Source organism: Pituophis catenifer, unplaced genomic scaffold (genome assembly GCF_029215685.1).
Source record: "Pituophis catenifer annectens isolate HBS135680 unplaced genomic scaffold, rPitCat1.0.hap2 SCAF_1, whole genome shotgun sequence".
NCBI classification, from domain to species: domain Eukaryota; kingdom Metazoa; phylum Chordata; class Lepidosauria; order Squamata; family Colubridae; genus Pituophis; species Pituophis catenifer.
The window spans coordinates 150916047-150940397 of NW_027256881.1; positions in this window are offsets into that span (position 1 = coordinate 150916047).

Sequence of the window (24351 nt, forward strand, 5' to 3'; positions counted from 1 at the left end):
TGTATATCACAATGAAAATAAAGCACTCCACGTATAACTTTAAAAGCAATCAAATTAAAAGCAATCAAAAATTTAATGAATCAGCCTTTGTCCTAAACCTTGGGAGAGGTGAACTCAAACATTGGGAGAGCCTTCCATAGTCAGACAAGTAAGGAGAAGACCCCTTCTCTTGCAGTAGACAACTTAACCTCTAATGGCAACAAAAGGTCTTTCAAAAGCTGCCTGAAAGGTCCAGTTCATTAGCAGCACTGCATTCCCTCCATTTAGTTTCATTCATCAAGGTGACCAAAGTAGTTTCAGTGCTATATTCTATATTCTAAAACACCTGATGAAAATGAGTCCGGGTAAGCCTTACTAAGCAGGTATATACAAAAGTATGAAGGCTATTGCTTAACGCATTGTAAACCACCCTGAGTCTCCGGAGAAGGGCAGCATATAAACCGAACCAATAAAATTAATTAATTAATTAATTAATTAATTAATTAATTAATTAATTAATTATCCAAAGCATCTGGCACAAAGCCATCGCATTCCAATTTACAGAGGGAATATTTCAGTCTGACCTGTAATCATAAAGAACATTCAGGTAAAGGGAGAGTTTTTTTTTTTTAAAAAAAAGGTTGTATAATTGCCTCCTTTAATCAAGCAGAGATCTACCACATCCTTCCTTAATGGTGTTACCTACCTTCCCTAATCATGGGGTCATTCCTGTCCCACCTGATTTAATCCTCTAAAAGGGTACTCAGCCAGCAAGCAGGTGGTAGTTATCAGTCACGCCCAGACCAAAGATGGCAATCAGCAGGTTCTGACCAGTTCTGGAGAACCGGTAGCAGAAATTTTTAGTAGTTCGGAGAACCCGTAAATACCGCCTCTGACTGGCCCCACCCCCATCTATTCTCTGCCTCCCGAGTCCCAGCTGACCGGGAGGAAATGGGGATTTTGCAGTAACCTTCCCCTGCCATGCCCACCAAGCCATGCCATGGCCCCCAAGCCACGCCCACAGAACCAGTAGCAAAAAAAATTTGAATCCCACCACTGCTACAGATCCTGTCTGGTGGTTATAAGTCACCACATATCCTATCTGTCTCTAATGTACAAGTTCAAAAGAATCCACATGAATAGGATAAGCCATTCTAAAGTTGCTTTCTTGTGATCAGCCTGTACAATGGAATCCAAGCCAAGCTACACGCCACCCCCCATTTATTTTATCTGTCAAGGAAGTGATCTGTCATAGCAACAGACTGCCATGGTTTAAAAATCTCAAATGGGCCCCAATAACTATTTGATCCGCAAAGACATTCTCTGTTTAGACTCAAGTCTTTGCAAATCAAGGGACTAAATGAAATTTGCTAAAAAGAAGAGGTGGGTTTAAGAGTCATCTCAATCACCCAAGTCATTTTACATATCAGCCAGGATTTGACTATCTTGCATGCTTGTATCAGTGACTCTATTTACATTTTCATACCTGGCTAAAACAACTTTGATTCTTCTCTTATACTATTCAGAACATAAATCACCTTCGTATATTCCCCCCCCCCCCCAAGGTCTCACCTCTCCAAGATTTTTCATTCTCTCATTTTTCAAAACTGAATTTTCATGGACACTTAACTTCTCTCTCTAATTCCAGTAATTTTTCATTTCCTCTTGAATTTTCTTTTTTTTTTTTTAATTTGATTTATATGCCGCCCTTCTCCGGAGACTCAGGGCGGCTTACAATGTGTTAAGCAATAGCCTTCATACTTTTGTATATTTATACAAAGTCAGCTTATTGCCCCCACAAACTGGGTCCTCATTTCACCTACCTTAGAAAGGATGGAAGGCTGAGTCAACCTTGAGCCTTGGAGAGATTCGAACCAGCAGTAATTGCAGGCAGCTGTGTTAATAATAGGGTGCTTAGACCACTGTACTATCAAGGCTCTTTGCTGAGGACACTCTATATGCTGGGCCAAGCTCGTACCATATTTAACTACTGCATGAGCTTCTAGTATAAAAAAACTATAGATGCATACCACAGCCTAGGAATATTATTATTATTATTGTGCCATATCCATCATCAGACGTTGACGATCATGTTGGCAATCCTATTTTTGTCAGCAAAAATAGGAATATACAGGAAGGTAATGCCAGGTGGAGAAACACTGAGGAATTTATAGGAAAGGCTGAAAAGTTAGTTTCTCACACATTTTTAATTGACAGTCTGTGTTGAACCCATGATTAATGAATGCTCAGTGTGTTGTGTATAAAAGCTTTACAAGCCCATCTGCTGATACTGACATGCCATGGTGGAACGTTGTATACATACCCTGTGTCCATCCCAGGGAGAATTACAAGTTTACTCCTGTAAGTATTTATTTTTAATAAAACGTGTGATGATCACAGCTTCTTTTTCTGGGAAATCTCTCATGGATATTAGCCCTGGAAGGCATTTACATTTGCATTTTAATGTGGGGAAACAGTCACCCTGCCAAAATTATCTTTAATAATTATAAGGGTTTATCATTAAGTTCTTTCCATTTTCCCCCAGACATGAGTAAAACAATACAAAGATATGCAATTAAAAAATCTGGGGAAATATATCTTAACAATTACGTACAAATGTTCCATATAGTAGGAAAATATGCAAATGTCACTGATCCGCACAAGCCCAGAACATAGTATAATGTCTCTGCTTAAACACCTTGGATTCTCTTAAACTTGGCTTAAAACTTCATAGTCAAGAGACTTAAAAAGGATAACTTTTGTTCTATTCTGTTTTTTAAAGCCTCAGTTCTCTGAAAGTCCAACAGTGCAGAGTAAGACAGATTTGGTGCAGAAAGATGGGGGGGGGGAATCCTATAATGGAACTCCATGTTGAACAACAAACTTCATTCCTGCTCAGCTGCTAAACAATATGAATTGAGCCTGCATTATATATGACCCTTTATTGCATATGTTTAGGCCTCTTAGTCTTAAGTGCTCCCTCTGCCATCGTTACTCCAAAAGGACTATTTCTAGAGCTGTGTGAAGTGTATATTCTAGTTCTGAAACAGTTCGTTTTCTCCTATAGTGCCCATTTTTTTCCTGGGAAGCAGGCCAATCAAATCATTGCAGTGGTGCTTTATGTCCTTTGGACATGAATTCTCCAGAGCTGGAACCAGTTTGTGTCTATAACCAGAATACCATGAATATTTACCCTTCTATAGAATCCTAAATAAAGGTAAAGGTTCCCCTCACACATACATATTAGTTGTTCCCGACTCTAGGGGGCAGTGCTCATCTCCGTTTCTAAGCCAAAGAGCCAGCACTATCTGATGACGTCTCCGTGGTCATGTGGCCGGCATGACTAAACGCCGAAGGTGCACGGAGAGCTGTTACCTTCCCACCAAAGTGGTCCCTATTTTTCTACTTGCATTTTTACATGCTTTCGATCTGCTAGGTTGGCAAGTAACGGGAGCTCACTCCTTTATGCGGTGCTAGGGATTCGAACCGCCGAACTGCCCACCTTTCTGATTGACAAGCTCAGCTTCTTAGCCACTGAGCCACCACGTCCCCATAGAGAATCCTAGACATACACAAAATCATCATTGGAACATTCAGACCAGCCCATCTCCTGGAGGAAAATGGGATTTCCTGAGAGAAAATAAGTGCAGTATATTCTGGAGGCAGAGTACAATGGCATTGGTCTTTACATCTCCAACTAATTCACTGCAGCACACTTCTGAATAAGTATTGATGGGATTATGCTACATTATATTTACCCATTCTTGTTTTATTGTCACTAGGGTAAATGTAAATAGAAATGAGAAATAGTTTGCAAAGAGGAAAAGCACATGACACTTTCAAAATATCATCACAATCAACGGCCAGAGTTAAGTTTTACAATAAAGGTCATCCATTGGAATGGGAGAGAGGATTTGAGATTATTATTATTTCATATAATTTACTCAATATTTGTGCACTGATTTACTACATGTGTATATTGCTTTTCTGCCAAAGCTCTCAATATAATTTACATGTTACAATTACGATGAAGTGGATGTTGCACAAAAGCTTACATTGTAATAAACGTGTTAGTCTTTAAGGTATTACAAAATGTTGTTTTTGCTGCAACAAACTAAAATACGGCCTTTATAAATAGGCCATATTTATATGCCGTTATCCAGACGGCATAATTTACAGGAAGGAAAAATGTGTGGATATTTCAGGAATTACTACTCATTAATGTTATTTGTAGCAAATTTGGATAATTTTAAATGGAAAAGCTACTTCAGGGAACAATTCTAAGAGTTGAGGGTCCCAGTGGTAATTGGTCCCAACCAGTGGTGGGTTTCAAAAACTTTTACTACCGGTTCTGTGGGTGTGGCTTGGTGGGTGTGGCTTGGTGGGCGTGGCATGGCTTGGTGGGCATGGCTTGGTGGACATGGCAGGGGAAGGATACTATAAAATCTCCATTCCCACCCCAATCCAGGGGAAGGTTACTGCAAAATCCCCATTTCCTCCCGATCAGCTGGGACTTGGGAGGCAGAGAATAGATGGGGGCAGGGCCAGTCAGAATTTTTACTACCGGTTCTCCGAACTACTCAAAATGTCCACTACCGGTTCTCCAGAACTGGTCAGAACCTGCTGAAAGCCACCTCTGCTTCTTCCTAGGGCTGAGACAAACAGACTGGCTCCAATCATCTAGCTGGCTAATGCCTAAAGTGGGACTAGAACTCACAGACACACAGTTTCAAAACTGGTGCTTAACTTCTACACCAGCCAAATTTTCCTATATGAGGTACATGCCTAACAAGGATTAGACCAATCTGTACTACCTCCTGGTGGTCCGTGTCTGGCAGAGAAAGCTGTAGGAGCTCTGAATCCATCTTTTATTGTGCATTTTTGTGAGTCAGGAGTTTCATCACTAGTTGCCATTGAAATGAAACATCAACATTCATTGGTCAGAACCTGCTGAAACCCACCTCTGGTCCCAACCATTGTTTCCTTAAATGGCCTCTGTTCATAAAAATTGGGACTACTTTTATTGTAACAGTTATAATACCGTATTTCCCCGAAAATAAGACCCTGTCTTATATTTTTTGAAACCTGAAATAAGCGCTTGGTCTTATTGCCATACACTCAAAAGCCTGATTGGGGTTATTATCAGGGGATGTCTTATTTTGGGGAAAACAGGGTAACAGAATCTTTCAAGTCTGAGAGTGCGTTACTCCTCCCTCTCTTTATCTTTGTGTGAAATAGGGAGGGTCTTGTCAGTTTTCTCCAATTACTTTTCTGGAACCGCCTCAAGTCCTGCTTATCTGACCTCAGGGGCAGCTCTTCTTCCTGTCCTTCAAGGCCATTTCCTGTCCCCTGTACATCTAATACAGGGTAGTGGCCCTACCCCAGAGGTCAGCAACCCATGGGTCTGGAGCCGCATGCTCTTTCATCCCTCTGCTGCGGCTCCCTGTCGCTCAAAATATGTGTCACAACTGCCAATGTGCGACACCCACCAATATGCAATTTATTAAGGTTTTCGACCCCCGGTAGGCCAACCATGGATAAATCCAAGAATAGAAAAGTTTCAGAAGAAAACAGAATCTTTAATTCAACTATATATGCTAGTTTTCTGGCCGCTCAGGAAATAGTCAGGCATGGAAAGAGTTTTGTGGCTCCCAGTGTTTTCTTTTCTGTGGGAAACAGGTCCAAATAGCTCTCTGAATGTTTAAGATTGCCGACCTCTGCCCTACCCGTTTGCTTCATCTCTTCTCTAATTGTTTCCCAACAGATCACTCCTTAGAAGTATGACTTGGGGGAAAAAATGATTGTTGCTTATCCCTGCTCTAGCACAGCAGTTTCCTCTGCCTCACTTTGTGCACAGATCTGCTTGAGGGGACTGGAAGACTCTTCCAAACTATTTGGGAGACTGCATAGATGGGAGTCCCACTGCATATGTAAAATGTCACTCACTTAAGATGGCTGTTGCACTGCCTTGCATATCCTTCATAAGCAATAAGATGCAATAGCTGGATTCCAATAATTCTGTAAAGACAAGACCCGCCCCCCACAGGGTTAATTCAGATTTCCTTTTAGTGTGGAAATGGAGACAAATTGCTTGATTTACCTGGAAGCATATAATTCATATAATGTTATTTAAAATAAGATATGAGAAGCTAGAAGTAGAAAACCAGTTAGTGTCATGGTTAAGGCACCAGGCCAGAAATTAAGAGACCACAAGGTCTAGTCCCACCATAGACAGAAAGCCAGCTTACTGTCTTGCCATGTACAATCTGAGACAGTGGGAATATATGATGTCTATGACTCCATCAAGGCATTGGGAAAGGGATGCCTGTAGTGTGACATCCAGAATAAGGACAGAAGAGTGCCTCTATCCTTTTATGGAAAATACAGTGGTACTTCGATACTCCACTGCCTCAAAACTCATCAAATTTGGTACTCAACATATTTTGACAAGAAAATGTCAATGTCTCGGTACTCATCTTTGTTTGGTACCCAACATGCTGCAAAAGGAAGTGGGAGACAGACACAGAGGGCAGACAGGAAGTTTGCCATGCTGGGAAGGTCTCTTACATAGAAAAAGGGACAGATAGGAAGTCCTTCCCAGACAAAATAAAGGGCCACGTAGTAAGTCACATGGTTTGTTTACTACTCATCCTTTTTAGTACTCATCGCGCCCTCCAGAACAAATGAAGCCCAAGTACCAAGGTACCATTGGAAAGAGTATATATAGTATGTGTGAGAATTAGTGCTGTAGCATTATGTGATAATAGCATGTGTGTGATAATTAAACTGATAAAAATTAAGTGATGTATTTTTTGATATAGTGGTTAAGGCATCAGTCTAGAAACCAGGAGTTCATGCGTTTTACTCCTTCCCTAGCTGGGTGACCTTGGGCCAGTCCCTCTCATCCAGACCTGGTAAAAAGAAGACAAGAGCAAACCAACACTGAAAATCTTGCCAAAAGAACTGCAGACACAAAGAAACAAAAAGAAAAAAAAATGGAAATTATGTCACTTCCTTAATCCATAAAGGACGATAAAATACTCTATCAAAGATAGAATTAAGGGACATCATGACAATCTGAATTCCATCAAAGTTTCATAGATAAATTTCATCCTAGTGAAGAATGCATTGTCTAAGAGAGATATACTCTACATACAGCATGGAATCAAATTATTGCTGGAGCCTTTTCAAATACATTATCTGAATATTATAAGTATTACAGACTAAATAGTAAATTATCTCTTTTTGTAATACCCTGTTTTCCTTAAATCTTTGCAAGACTATATATTTATTGTGTATGATCTATAGCAGTGCAGTTATAATTATCAACTCATCATCAACCCAAAACCTCTTTCTCTAAATTTATTCTTGTGATCCATCTCTCTTTATGAAGACTAATAATTAAAATAAATTTTGAATGGGTTGTTCTTAGACCACTTTTCATTGAGAAGACATTTCCTTTGTCTAATATGGGTTCTCTTCAAATTTCCTTCTCCTATTAAGCAACATCTATTTGTTCTTTAATTACCCAGTATGCAAGGTATTGGCAATATGAGTCAATGTAAATCTGTGCTCTGAACTTCTGAAAAAAAAAGTCAAAATAGTGGATATTCAGCATTGTAGAATGACTGATTCTTGCTCAGAATGCAAAAGACTTTGTTTACTTGAAGCAATACCAACACTAAAAACAAAGGAAACAAAGTGAGATGATAAGGCAGACAAGAAATGTTTTATGGGACCGGCTTCACATCCTGATATATATAAATAAAATGCATAGGACTACAGCTTTTGATTTTAATCCATTTGCTGATTTATCAAATAAATAAGTCTGTCATATCTTGGTTGCAAATATCAGGATGAATGCAAAGTGATACAGAAAACTCCAATTCTTTGTCACCATTACTTGTCTAGATTATTGCAAGCCAGATATTGTAGATCTAAAATAATAACAACAAGGCACAAGCTTTTTGCAATAACTTTTCCATTAGATCAGGAGCTGCCTGATAATCACAAACAATTATTGTACCTCTCAGTATGATTCTTTCACATTGTGATTTATGCACTTTCTGAAATTCACAGATAAAAACTTTAAAATTAACCCAGTGGGAGTTCAGCCTTTAATTGGAATGGGAATAATTAGAGCTTCTAATAATCCTTGAAACTCCTTAAACCAACACATTTGAGGCTGCCAATTTCAGAGATGCAAAGATGATGAGCAAATCGTCTTTGAAACCTTCCTCATCAGCTGCAGAAGTTTCAATTTGCACCTCCTGCTTTGTCTTCCATCCAAAGCTTAAATCACAGCAAGATCCAATTTTAGCAAAACTACAAAGGAGAGAAAAATCATTTGCCCAGTTATTTCCCTTTTAGGAAAAAAAAAAAACCCTAAACCAAACCAAAAAAACAAACAAACTTAGAGGAAAAAAGGCCACATGGCAATTTGTTTTCTTCCCAGTTTGGAGAAAGGTGGAGGAAATGGCATAAGCAAAGCCAGATGTGCCAGCAAAATCTCAACCTGAGTCATTTAGGTTGTATAGTTTATGTTTGGATCTCACCATTATCTGGGTCAGCCAACATCCCAAAAGCACCCTATTTGCATATTTTTTGGTGAGGATGAGATAAGTAATAGCCCTATGGACATACTTCAGAGAAAATGGCCACAAGAACTGAACAGCTGGGTTTGTATGTGTGGTGAGAAACTATCACTCAGGAGTTAATAGAATAACAGAATAACAGAGTTGGAAGGGAGCTTAGAGGTCTGCTAGACCAAAACAGAATGTGATCTAAACCATAATTGGTGAAAAAAGATTTATAAGAGAGAGCCACGGTGGCGCAGTGGATAGAGTGCAGTACTGCAGGCTACTTCTGCTGATCAGTGGCTGCCAGGAGTTTGGCAGATTGAATCCCACCAGGCTCAAGGTTGACTCAGCCTTCCATCCTTCCGAAGTGGGCCATGGCTGTCATCCCTAAATACAGAAAGAGGAGATAGAAAAAGAAGCAATAGCAATAGTAATAGTACTTATATTCCACTTTACAGTGCTTTACAGCTCTCTCTATGTGGTTTACAGAGTCAGCATATTGCCCCCAACAATCTGGGTCCTCATTTTACCCACCTCGGAAGGATGTAAGGCTGAGTCAACCTTGAGCCTGGTGAGATTTGAACTGCTGGCAGTCAGCAGAAGTAGCCTGCAGTACTGCACTCCAACCACTGCGCCGTGGCTCAATAGAATGATTAGAATGAAGAACGCACAATGATCTATCTTGCCAGTCTCAGACAATAGGAACACATCCAATCCCCACTAAGCCACTTGGAAAGGGATGCCCATAGCATAACATCAGGAAAAAGGACAGAAGAGTGCATCTATCATCTTATGATAAATGAAGACTATGTACAGATAGTCAACTCATGACAGTACTGGAGCCAGCCTTTTACAACCATAAGTCATGATAGACATTAAGCAAGGCAACTACATGACTCCACCCCTCCTCTCCTCAATGTGGATGCGGGCAAGATAGGCAAGGGGGTGCTGCAGCATCTGTAACATCGAAAACAGGTTGCAAGTAGTTTATGGGGACCCATCATAACTTTGAACAGTGCCTAAGCAGCCAGTCTTGTCAAGGACTACCCGTATCATATATTGTCAGCATACAGTATGTGTGATAATTAAACCAATAAAAAGAACTTAAGGAATGTATAAAGTTTAGTGTAGCGATTAAGGCATAAGGATAGAAACCAGAGTATGTGAGTTCTAGTCCCTCTTTAGATATGTGGTCAGCTGTGTGACCTTGGTCCAGTCATTCTCTCTTAGCCCTAAGAGGAAGAAAGCTACAGCAAACTACTTCCGAAGAACCTTGTCAAGAAAACTGCAGAGTCTAGTCCAAGCAATGGCCAGAATACAACATAGACTTGAAGGGCGTGCACGCACACACACACGCACACAAACAATTAATTTTATTTTATTTTATTTATCGCATTTCTATGCCGCCCAACTCCCAAGGGGCTCTGGGCGGCTTACAGCAAAAATAATGCGAACAATAATATATAACCTAATGCTGACCTCTGGGAACATATATTTTAGAAAAATAAGGTCAGTATGGAGTTAGCTACTAGGATGAGTATTTTAAGTAGGAAAGATTACCTTCCTCCTAAGAGGAAGGAGGCTTGAAACAGAATGCTCATTTGGGTTTTGACAGTTTCTTGGAATCCAAGATTAACAAATTATTGAATGGACATAACTGTACATCCTTTGAGATATGGAGAACTGAATTTCATTTATAAAAGTAAAATTTCCTTCTAGTCAAACTGTACTCTGTATAATGCCTTAGAGAACTTTGATTGTTAGTATAGCAAATATACAGTCATAAAATGTTCTGACCTCAAATGGTCTCTTCCCACTGTTTTGGAAATTCTCCAGCCCCAGAACAGGTCATTCCAATCTCAACCCAGGCTATTCCAAATGTAAAGTGGACTACGTGTTCTGGGAATAGTCCTATCTGGAAACCAGGTTTCATTTTGCATGGCCTACTTACCAGTTACATTATTAAAGTAATATGTAACTAGCCTCCTATCTGAAACTGCAGCCATATGCTGGTATTTGACCCCAAGGTAAGGAACAAGGAAGAGTCATCTGCATCAAATTACTTTTGTCCTCTTTGGCCATCTTAGTTCCCACAAAAACACATTACCTGAATATGAAAAAGAAAGGACATCTTTTGTCAGACTCTGTAATAGTATTGATATGGCTACCAGTGGTGGACTGCTACCAGTTCAGTCCGGCTCAGGCGAACTGATACTTCCAATGATCAGCTGGCCCTGCCTACCCGCCTCCACCCTATCCTGTCCTATATTTCCTTCTTTCTGGCTTAGCTGATTCATGCGGCACAGCTGATTTCTGCACCTCCGTTGTTCTGCTTACCAGGGCTGCCTTAGAAGGTAAGCAGCTGAGCTTCAAATTGCTGTATTTTGAACGCTGCGCAAAAGCGTGTTAGGCAAGCACGCACACAAAGTGCATGCTCACCAAACCAGTTGTTAACCACCACTGATGGCTACTCATAGAAAAGTACTGATAACTGATAGGATAAATTTTGTATCTCTGAGAAGAAAAATAACATGACAAGTGTAGTGAATATAGCTATAACATCTCAAGATCTTTCCTGAGTGCTTCTCAATTTATTAACAAAAGAAAGTAGGAAAGTAGTGAGAAAATGTTGAGTCTTCTCCAATAACTTAATTGACTTTTACTTCCAAAACATTTCTAAAATATGATTGCAATCTCTTTGTGTATGTCTGTGCCTTTGTACTTTTTGAAACCCTTATACCCTTTCTCTAGAAAGAATCCTCTTTTCAGGTGATACCGGTAATCCCACCTTGAAAATCTTTCCTATTCCCTGTGTGAGACATTGCCTAATAAAGTATTGAGTATTAAATGCATTTATGTTTACATTAGGGACCTAAAATAGCCCCTCTTAACGAAAGGTTTCTAATATGTAGGCTGTTAGCAATATCCAGGTTCCCAGCTGAAATGTTTGCTCTAATTTTCTTAAATATACATCTTTTCCATAAATATCCTCTTACATCCTTCCTTCTCATTAAGTTGTGGGCTGTAAATGCCATTGACACAAACTGACCTTTGGCTTGTTTAGTGGTGAGATGCACAAAAGAACCCTGGTAGTGTGCCGTTTATGCATATATCGCAAAGTGACATTACATTTATCAAAGGATGAATTATTCATAACCAACTGCTCTCCCTCATCTCATAACGCTAGAAATGTGGACTTTATTATTCACTGCAGACCTCTAGAGGTTTCTTGGCTGCACTGTATTTCCTATGTTAGAAACCAAGTTTACTGTAACTCTCATCTCCCACATATCCCTTTGTCCTTCCACCACTGTCTTTAAAAGATGAGGGAATAATTTGAAATTATGACTGCAGCATTCTGGATTCAGGTATTCCACATTGAGTGGGGAGGGGATAGGACTTTAACATTTTGAAGTGTACTTTTTAATATTAAAAAGTACGTCTATTTAAATCAATCCTGTCAAAAGTGTCAGCAAAGATTTGTAAATTGCTTTTAAAACATATGTCTTTCATGAGCTGGAGTTTTTAAGGCAGCTGAAGTGAACCAAACTTTTGTTTCAGAAAGGATTAATAAAGGATACCTACTATAAGCAAATTCTTGGAATTTGGGAGAAAAAAGTAAGTTGTTCATAATACGGCAAATGAACAGAGGAACAGATAGACATTTCAGCCTTATCTCTCAGCTAGGGAACCTAGAAATTGAAGAAATTCACAATCTCTCCCCACCGTTGGAAATGGACCGTTCCAGATACCACCTTCCTGCTAAAATGACTCCTTTCAGTCAGCTGCACCATCCAAAGCAGCAGTTTTTTGAATAGGCATCCAAACACTAAAACAAGTCACATCTACACCTCCTTTTCTGAGTGGAAATGTGGTAGGTGTAGCTAAATCATCTACGCAAGGGTTGGTCTCTCCAACACTGGAAGGCCATCAACCCGTTCCTCCTTTTCCTTTGAAGGGCATCTACTTGCTGCCATTCTGCTCTGCTCTACAGGAGCAAAGTTCAGCTTTGTAACAAATGAAACCTTCTAAGATTCATCCAACTGCTCCCCAAACAGAAAAGAAACCTACAAAAACCAAGTACTCGTATACATATTCTACAGATACAAAAGGGCTTTAATTGTGACCATACCCTTCCCATCTTGAATATTTTAACACCACCCAACAGATGCCACTGAAGTTTGGCAAAAATTGTACACACGTTGGTTTCACAAGTATGTTGTTACTGAGAAATGATGTGTTTTTTGTACTAACATGCTATCTACCGAGTGTATGAAGCCAAATAAATTAAAACAACATCTGGAAACAATGACAACACCTACAGCAGGGGTGTCAAACTCACGTCGTCATGATGTCATCACGTGACATATCGCAACTTTTTTCCCCTTTGCTAAACTGGGTGTGGGTGTGGCGAGCTCTTGACACATCTGGTCCGCTGGCCATGAGTTTGATACCCCTGCTCTACAGCCACAACTTTCTGTCACTGTTTTATAGCATTTGTTATATAGATCAAAATTTAATAATTATACTAAGTGGTATATTCAGGATCAGCTTTCAGTCAAGGCCAAATAGGCACTGGCTTAAGGCATCAAAGCTTAATGGGCACCAAGGCCATCCTTCTACTAGATCATTCTAAAAATGCAAAATCTTCGCATGGGTGTTAGGTGGGACCATTACAGGGGTGCTATTCAGCAGGTTCTGACAGGTTATGGAAAACCGGTAGTGGAAATTTTGAGTAGTTTGGAGAACCGGCAAATACCACCTCTGGCTGGCCCCAGAGTGGGGTGGGAATGGAGATTTTGCAATATCCTTCCCCCAGGAGTGGGGGGAGATGGTGATTTTGCAGTATCTTTCCCCTGGAGTGGGGAGGGAATGGAGATTTTGCAGTATCCTTCCCCTGCCACGCCCACCAAGCCACGCCCACAGAACCGATAGTAAAAAAATTAGAACTCCATCACTGGACCATTAGTCAATATTACATTCACACATCTCATCAGTTCCAACAGGAGGGCCATCAGCCAAGGAGCTTCATTTAATAGGACTCAGGTGAACAGCCTTTTCTGTTGCTTGCTCTTTGGAACATCTTTGCCCCCAAGGTGAGGTTGGCCCTCACCCTGTTGGCCTTATGGAAGACCTCAGAACTTGATTTTGCCACTGGGTCTGTGAAGCCCATGGAAGCATGGAGCCCATTAAATGGCTGATAAACATTTACCAACATTCTTCCCTGCCTTATTGTTATTATAGCTTTTAATTATTTTTAACTGGTTTAATGAATATATTGTTCAGCTTTGGTTTTGACTATGTATGATTCCCAGAATTACATGCAGGTAAGAAGGGCAACTATATCAATTTAATAAATAAATAAATATGGCTTAGGGCAGGGGTCAGCAACCTGCAGCTCTGGAGCCGCATGTGGCTCTTTCACCCCTCTGCTGCGGCTCCGTCACTCAAAATATGCATCAAACCGCCAATATGTGACACCCGCCACTGATGCGATTTATTGAGCTTTTCAACTCCCGGTAGGCCAACCATGGATAAATCCAAGAAAAGAAAAGTTTCAGAAAAAACAGAACATTTAATTCAACTACATATGCTAGTTTTGTGGCCGCTCAAGAAATAGTCAGGCACGAGAAGGGTTTTGTGGCTCCCAGTGTTTTTTTTTCTGTGGGACACGGGTCCAAATGGCTCTTTGAGTGTTTAAGGTTGCAGTCCCCTGGCTTAGGGGGTGCCATATACCCTTGAGTTGCCATTGGGCACATTTATTTCTTGCCCAATTGTAACCCCAGTGAAATCATTAACAGTATTATTTCATGCAGGTTTGTACAAGTTTATTTCTAATTTTAGGAGATCGTACATCACAAAATACATCACCCCAGCATTGAAAATTGCTGCTTGAAGGAATCCAATCATTATAGTTAATTCGCAGCAGCAATTTATTTTTTCCTTCAGGCTCAGGCAGAAGTCTGAAGGAACCTTGGCTGTAGAAGTGCTAGGCTACACAAGGTCCAAAGCATTCTTCCAAAGCATTTTTGAAGGGTTCCCAACCTTAACTGATGACTTCTTAACAACTTCCTATGCTAAAATACATTTTAGTCATTTTTCTACACAAGAAAAAACGCCAATGACAAAAGGGCTCTGCCTAACCCTTGTGCTACTTTTCTATATCAAAGAATAGAAAGTATTCTTACATGCACATATGGATACTCAAACCTCACTGTCATCTGCTACCTGAAGTATCAATCACAAACACCTCAGCTGGTCTTTTGTGGCGATGGGAATAAATCTTTTCCAAGAGGTCTTGTTTTTGAGAAAATGCTTTGAATTACAGAGTACTGTATGTAGCTCAACACAGCTGTGCATTTTCCTTGTGAGCCTGCACCTGTTTTGCTCCCTCAAATCTAATTTCATGACATTTAGAAATCTCCCCGGTGGGAGAAAATCCTTGTAACACTGGAAAGTGTGTTATATTCACTCCTCCTACAAAAAGCATCATGAATTCCTCACAAAACTTCATCTGGATTTCTAGATACATAGAGACAGATGAAAAAGAACAGATTCACAAACACCAGGACTGCTAACGCAGTTATGAAATTGGAAATGATTGCCTCTATGTAACACGGACAAGTTCATAAGCTATATCCAGCAAGGAGCCTTTCTATTCTCAGATGATTTCATTCAACTCAGCAACATCCGTGAGCTTTCTGCAAAACATGGGGTGTAGCGAGCACAGCGCGAGTTCAAAAATCCTTCAGCAAGAGCAAGACATAATAGCAGGTGCCATTTGACAAGTGTTGGATTCAAAAATACAAAAATACATTTTGTGGTGCTGTTCTTTCACATGGCAAGAAATGAAAATTTGGGGATGGATATACCTAGAGCAGGGGTGTCAAACTCGCATTATCATGGCTGTGTCACGTGACTTTACACGCCCAGTTTAGCGAAGGGGAAAAAAGTCCTGATATGTCATGTGACACCGCCATGACGACATGAGTATGACACCCCATGCACTAGATTATAGTCCAACATCTGCAGAGGACACTATACAAGGCACTATATTAGACAATATATTGGAAGATGCAGTATGAACTTCAAAGCTCCCATACTGGGCCATTTATACAATCACAACTGGATTACTAGTTGTCACCCTGTGTTTCTCCTTAACACTTGTAAATCCGGATTATATTATCCTCTTCTCCTATTTCACTCCTCATGTCCTGCTGTTGTCACTTCTCGACACACATACTTTTCTTTCACATTTGCATTGTCTATGGCTATTTTTTCCTCTCACCAACTTTTTCCACCCACTTCCCCATCAGGATGTAAATAACCCCAGCCTGGAGAGATGACCCAACTGGCTCTTGGGTTCTCATATTACTCTCGTTGTCTCTGCTGATTTCCTGATCAATTCAGAGGCTTCAACCTCCCCTACCTGATGTCACTGAAGGTCCATCACCAATCAGCCAAGCCTATGCAGTCTTCAGGAAACAAACCCCAACACGCTAAATTCGATCACTATGCTAGACTATCATAGTGAAATGCCCCCAAGGAAACATAAAATTGAAGGGCAGGTTTTATATTTTGATTCAAGCCTCATAGAGCAAGTCAAACTTCCTGGCTTTGAATGAATTGCAAATATTTCATTTCCTCCTAACTTCATGAAACAAAGCCATTTACAAATTCAGTAGCATCCAGTAGTCACAATATTTCACATGCATTAGCTGTTGTTCCTGCTAGCTTGGTATACTTGGTTTTTTACCCTTACTTAGCCAGTAACTTCCATCACAGTCTTAAACAGGAAGGCAGGCAGGCAGGCAGGCAGGCAAGCAGGCAGGCAGGGAGGGAGGGAGGGAAGGAAGGAAGGAAGGAAGGAAGGAAGGAAGGAAGGAAGGAAGGAAGGAAGGAAGGGGAGGGGAGGGGAGGGGAGGGGAGGAGAGGAGAGGAGAGGAGAGGAGAGGAAAGGGGAGGGGAGGGAGGGGAGGGGAGGGGAGGGAAAGAGAAAAAGAGAGAGGGAGAGAGAAGAAATTGTGAGTGACAAGAAGCATTGAGCATATTTACCCAAAGTTACTGCTGTGGGGGAAAAAACCTCTGTGTGACAGAGCAATGACTGACACCCTACTGAGTTGTTATGCAAATAAAGCAGACTCAATTTACTGTTACAGTGTTCATAATCAACAAAGTGTTATGATGGTAATTAGGATTCAACTGACTTGCATCCCATTTTCTATCATTAATTGGAGGCATGTATGCAAACCAGTAGTTAATAATAGAATGGTTACCGCTCCATAAACATTTTCTTCTCATTCATCCATTTGTTTGATAGCTTGTATGGAAAACATTTCATCCTTCATGTACAATCTGTTGGGATATGTTGTATACGCAAATGTTGTTTATGCAGCTAATACCATGTTAAAAATTCAGCATTTTATATAGGCTTAATGACACTTCATTTTTGTAAAGGGATAGGAGGAAACTTCAGAAGTTTCCAGCTCTCTCAGCCAAGGTTGTGGATTTTCTGGAAAATTTTGAAGAGGATTTTTTTTTTCCTTATGAAAAGGAGCATGATTCCAATTGACAAATTCATCTCAACATCATAGTCGAACCAAGCATTTAGACTATATTATTTGAAGCGGGGTGGGGGGAGCATTAAATGTGACCTCTTTCGGTGAGGACAGAACAAGATAGTTAAAGAAATTGAAAGAGTTGATGTAGTACTTTTTCTTCTTATTCTTGTCTTTTGGGTAGAGGTGATCTGAATGTCTACAGCTGATCAATTGATATTAGACAGAGACTTTACCTACTTCTGAGAAGAATGCAGGAAGACTCCCATGTGGTAATTTAATTGTAGCTTCATGAAGGGTACAGAGAAGAACAAGAGATGCTTGTCTCATTTCTCAATGGCTTCTCTAGCTGTGGTCACCCTTCTCTTCTTCTCTCCCAGCCACAGGAACAATCAGAGAGAGCCATGAAATCCCTGCCTTTCAATTTTTAGAACTGTCATTTGAGAAGGAGACATTGTTGGAAACTTTGAAAGTGTCCAATTTTCAGTTCCTGGAGAAAAATTTCCAACCACACCTCTGGTCCCAGCACCCTAGTAACTTAATAGAATTGTTGATTCAACTTTCTAACTGAGTTATTTTCAAGTGCTCAAATGACATTAATCTATCAATGCTCCTTAGCAATGTTAACTAAGTGAGCCAAAGATAATGGGAAGGGCCACACTAAGTTTTATTTCCATTATATGCTGCTCTGGTTATCCCAGGCTGGATTCTTGTTATGACAGTATTAAAGAGGTAAAGGTAAAGGTTCCCCTCATACATATGTGCTAGTCATTCCCAACTCTAGGGGGCGGTACTCATCTCCGTTTCAAAGCTGAGGAGCCAGCGCTGGTCCAAAGATGTCTCCATGGTCATGTGGCCGTCAAGACTAAACAGCAAAGGTGCACGGAATGCTGTTACCTTCCCACCAAAGGTGGTCCCTATTTTTCTACTTGCATTTTTTATGTGCTTTCGAACTGCTAGGTTGACAGAAGCTGGGACAAGTAATGGGAGCTCACCCCATTACGTGGCATAGGGGTTCGAACTGCTGAACTGCTGACCTTTCAATCGACAAGCTCAACATCTTAGCCACTGAACCACCACGTCCGACATCCATGACAATATTACTTTTAGTAAATTCATGGTAATGGGCAAACCACCTTGGGATAGGTTCATGGTGGAGCCACTCAGTGGCATTTTGCTTTGGCACCTCCATTGTATATATCATCCCGATATAGAGTAGTTCTCTCTGAGCTTGGTTGTTTACTATTTTTATTAAATTTATATGCCACCCCTCTTGCAGTTTGAAACAGGTCCGAACAACTACAATGTAATAAAACATACACATATCAAAACAACTATAAATATGACAACAGATTAACATTACATTAATTAAAACAGACTAAAAACATGGATTTGGAGGGAGAGATAGGGGTGCCTTCTCTGAGTGCATCAACCATCCCCAGCCAATAGCTTCTCCTTCAGAGAGAAGCTGAAGGCCAGCCAGCCTAGTTTTAAAGCTTTTCCTGAAGGCCAGAAGATAGGGAGGGTGGAATTCACCTCTGGTAGAAAGATGTTCCAGAGGGCAGCAGCCATGGCAGAAAAGGGTCTTCCCCTGGGCCCCACCAGCCAAACTTCCTTGGCTGATAGGGTCCACAGTAGGCCCTTTCTGCCTGGATTTCTTGCCTTCCCTTGGGAACAGAAAAATAAGGTTCCAGGGAGCTTGGGGGAATGGGAGGTCAGTCCTGGATCTCTTGTGGATGTGCAATGATTAAAGGCTAATTCCCTGCTTGAGTCTTCCTCCCTGCCTCAATAAGTACAATTCACATAACAGTAGTGTTACATGTGCCTCCCTAGAGGTCTCCAAAACTATCCACATTTCTGCATTCTGAACCAATTGTAGCTTCCAAATATTCTTCAAGGGCAGCCCCATGTAGAGCACATTCCAATAATCCAAATTTGCTAGATGTGCTAGACGTTTTATCATCCAGCTAGATAACATCATCAGCACTCAAGATGTTATAGATGTTATAATCTCATTAGCTACTTACACAACTATTTATATAACCTCTTTGGGTCCGAGGTGGGTTTTAGCAGGTTCTGACCAGTTCTAGAGAACCGGTAGCGGAAATTTTGAGAAGTTCGGAGAACTGGTAGTAAAAATTCTGACTGGCCCCGCCCCCATCTATTCTCTGCCTCCCAAGTCTCAGCTGATCGGGAGGAAATGGGGATTTTGCAGTAACCTTCCCCTGGATTGGGGAGGGAATGGAGATTTTACAGTATCCTTCCCCTGCCATGCCAACCAAGGCAGTCCCACCAAGCCACACCCACAGAACCAATAGTAAAAAAATTTGAAACTCACCACTGCTTTGGGTTATATACTGTACTTCCAGTTTTCAATATATCAATGTAGGCAAGTTTATTAAAAAAAAAATTCAAATTGGTGCTTGGCACAAGAACTGGCTCAGGTGTTTAACTCCATTTGGACCATGCATTTGTAGAGGGAGTTCATTAAGTACCTAATTAGTACCTAATCCTCCAAATAGAAAACTTTCAGGAAAGATTATAGGGGATGAATTATTTTAGACTTTTCCAACCTAATGCCCTTCAAGTAGATTTACATGACATACCATGCCAGCCATATAGTTGGGAGCTGGGAATTATAACCCAGCCCATCCTGGTTTGAGAACACTATTTTCTTCTATTCCGGTTAATGAATTGGTTGTTCTGTTCAAGGACAAGGTACTAGCTGTGCTGCCTTAAATCCCTTTCATGGGCTTGACCACAATTTATTTCAAAAGGGATAGCCATCATTTCACCAATTATACACTGAAACTACTTTAGATGAAAATCTGTGCCTTCATGATCTTTCCCCTTGCCCCTTACACAGGGCAATTTTCCCTCTTTCAAATTTTCTCCCACTTGTTCTTTGTTTCATGTTATCACTTTTGTCAATTATATTTATATCCCAAGTTGCTCGAAGGGCCAGATGTGATTTTTTTTTCTCCTCCCCATTTTCTCTGCAGACTAACCATAAATTGGACTGTAAAATGGCAATGGGGTCACAGTTGCTAGTCAGTAGTCGGGAGTTACAATTTCCTGCCATCGCTAGGTGTGAAACAAATGTTGAAAATAAGGTGGCATTACTTTACACTTAAGATATATACGTACTCTTAAAAAATTCAATTCTTCCCAAATAAAAAGTACCCAGAAATCCCAGTTTCTGTTTACGTTTAGGTTGTTTATATAATTTGGTTACCATCCTGCCTAGTGCAACTCTCAACAGCGGGGGGGAAAAAATCCCCTCACAAACACAAAATTAAACTGCAGCCTGTGATTGCAACAAAGTGCCCCCTTACTTTCCCTAGCCGACTATTACAATGGTTCAGCTTCAGCTGAGGGTATCTCTTCTGTCATTTATTTCTTTGTTATTAAACAATTTGCCAGTAATAAACTGGCTAGGTGGTAGCAAATCTCTCCAGATAATAACAATGGCCTATGAAAAGAACTCTGGTGTAGTGAACCATTTTTGTGAGAAATTGAACCAGGAGGAGGGAAACAAGTAATAAGGCACTGGTGACTGAAGAATTTCAAATTGTTGTTTTTTTTTCAAAAACGTGAATAAGACCTGACAATAGAACATCATTGTTTCCTACTGATTGCAGATGATTTCCAAGACAAATGCTTGGGAAGTGGGGGAGGGGTGGATTTAAGGAAGAATAAATTGGAGCTATAATAAAGGCAAAAAAAGAATTTATAGCAGAAAGAGGTTCAATCTTTGGTTAGAAAATGGACAAGCCTCTCTCTGAGGATCTGTAACCTCTTTTGGGTGTCTTCTGATTTATCTGATTCTTTAGCACATTAGACTGAACTTCCCCAATCTTCTTTTGCAAATTCTCTCCCAATCATCTTTCCAATAGTGGAATGTACTGTTTTTAATTCTCTCTCTTTTACCCCAATCTTAAATCTGCTTATGACTTCATTTGACATTTATATAAGTATAATTGACTTTGCTTGTTGGAAGCAGGCTGAGAAGATTGCAAATGGTGATCACATGACCCCATGCTGCTGCAATTGTTGTAAATACATGCCCATTGCCAAGCAACCAAATTTTTCTCATGTGACCATGGGGATGCTGCGGAGATCCTAAGTGGAAGGACTGGTCATAAACCACTTTTTCAGTGCCATTGTAACTTCAAATGGCCTCTAAATGAATGGTTCTAAGTTGAGGAATGTGTGTACTGTACTTTTTCAAGCTGGGAAAGCAGCCATTTCCTTTATCTTTCTATCTTTGGCTTTATAACTTATAAGAGAACTAAGTTCTAAAGAACTTAAGAACTAAGTTATAAGTTTTAAGAACTAAAACCTAATCCATAACCAACTACAATTTCAAAAAAGCCAACTATGATCTCATAGACACTGACCTCTCATTTCTTGATTGGCAAATTCTATTCTCTGACTGTAACACTGTTGAAGACCATTATAACATTTTCTTGCTCAAAATCAATAGAGTTATTAAACTATATGTACCACTAATCACCACCAAAACCAGGAAAAACAAATTACCCATATCAATAAGAAAGCTCCAATCCCCCCAAAAAATCCCTCTGGGGAAAAAACAAAACTGACCATGTAGCTAACTTTAAAAGCTGCTACAAAAATATATGCCACCAAATAAAGACTGAATGAACCAATTACCACATGAAACAAGAAGAAAACCTTCTGCGCACAGAACCCAACCGCATCTTCTATAATTTTGTAAACAACGAACTTAAAGACTTGAGATCCATCCCACCCCTAAAAGAATATAATGGTAAAGAATGCAATGATGAAGCAGTTAAAGCAAATCTCTTTAACACATTCTTTGGCTCAGTCTTTGTAAACAGAAATGGCTCATGCCCAACATTCCATAGTCATATCACTAATAACTACAACGATCTAACACAAATAGATTTCACAGAAGATAACGTTGAAAAGGCACGACGTACACTAAAACCATCTCTATCTATTGGACCTGATGGACTATGTGCATACTTCTTAAAAAAGCTTTCCACTGCTATAGCAGAACCCCTAAGCATAATCTTTGAAGAATCTTTCAGGACCAGCTCCCTACCCAAACTATGGTCACTAGCCATGGTCATCCCTATCTTCAAAAAGGGAGAGCCCAGCCTAGTCGAAAATTACAGACCAATCTCTTTATGCTGCATCACCTGCAAAGTCCTGGAAACAATCATCAACCAATCCATTACCCTCCACCTATCCTTTACCCTCCACCTAGAAACAAACAACCTACTCTCTAATAAACAATTTGGTTTCAGAAAAAAATTATCCTGTAATCTACAACTTCTACACTGCAAAAACGTATGGACTACAAATCTTGATCAGGGCAAAGCAATAGATGCAATTTACATAGACTTCAGTGGTGAAATCCCAATTTTTTTACTACCAGTTCTGTGGGCGTGGCTTGGTGGGCATGGTTTGGCTTGTGGGCATGGCTTGGTGCACATGGCAGGGGAAGGATACTACAAAATCTCCATTCCCACCCAACTCTGGGCCAGCCAGAGATGGTATTTGCCAGGTCTCTGAACTACTCAAAATTTCCATTACTGGTTCTCCAGAACCTGCCAGAATCTGCTGGATTTCACCCTGATAGACTTCTGTAAAGCCTTTGATTCAGTGGTACATGATAAACTACTCCTAAAACTAAAATCCTATGGCATCTCCAGACCTCTATATAATTGGATAACCGCATTTCTGTCAAACAGACAACAAGTGGTCAAAATAGGGAGCACCCTATCAAATCCTGCACCTGTTAATAGCGGTGTCCCCCAAGGCAGTGTTCTAGGACCAACACTCATACTATACATAAATGACCTTTGCGATCATATTATAAACAACTGTGTTCTCTTCACCAATGATGTTAAACTATTTAATACCACCAACAATGCTGCTACCCTTCAAAAAGACCCAGACTTTGTGTCAGAATGGTCAAACAATTGGCAACTCCAAATCTCAACCAACAAATGCTCTGTCTTACACACTGGCAAAAAGAATCAGAACACAAAATACAAGCTGAGTGGATACAAGCTTGTAGATGACCCTCACTCTGTCAAGGACCTTGGAACATTCATATCTAATGATCTAAGTGCCAAAGCCCATTGTAACAACATCGCCAAAAAGACATTAAAGGTTGTAAACCTAATCTTGTGTAGCTTCTTGTCCAGTAATATTACTAACCAGAGCATACAAAACATTTGCTAGACCAATTCTCGAATACAGCTCATCTGTCTGGAGCCCACACTGCATATTGGACATTAATACAATTGAGCTTGTCCAGAAATATTTCACAAGAAGAGTCCTCCACTCCTCTGCTCACAATAAATACCTTATGCCATCAGACTTGAAATTCTGGGCTTAGAAAACTTAGAACTACACCGCCTTTGGTATGACCCAAGCATAGCTCATAAAATCATCTGCTACAATGTCCTACCTGTCAATGACTACTTCAACTTCAACCACAACAATACACGAGCACACAATAGATACAAACTTAAAGTGAACCGCTCCAAACTCGATTGCAGAAAATATGACTTCAGCAACAGAGTGGTCAATGCTTGGAATGCACTACCTGACTCTGTGGTTTCATCCCCAAACCCCCAAAATTTTAACCTAAGACTGGCTACTGTTGACCTCACCCCATTCCTAAGAGGTCTGTAAGGGCCGTGCATAAGAGCTCCAGCGTGCCTACCATCCCTGTCCTAATGTTCCCTTTATTTGTATTCATTTTATGTATTCAATTCATGCTTATATTTATATATATTATCTAATACATACTCAACAAATCAATCAATCAATCGATCAATCAATCAATATGAATTCAGTCCATAATTTCTGTTTTGGGACTTACAGTCTTTACAGTTGGGTCAATTTCTTTTAACTTTTCTGTTTCTTCCCATACCGTAGTTTTTGTTTGTTTGTTTTTTCTTTGTTTGTCTTAGTGGCTTCTTGCCTGATGAAGTACGCTACAAGAGGCAATGAGTGGAACGTTGTTTTGCAGCATCTCATATAGATTTTAGAATCCCCATCATATCATGAATCAAGTTGGCTTTTTAAGTTTACTGTGATTTCTTCTCTAAAGAAAGTCACACAATCACACTGTCACTTCAAGTTTCTCAGCACTTAGAAAAATACCCACGTATCACCATATGCTGATGTTGTCTCACAGCACCAATGATTGATGTCCACTGGGACCAAGAGTG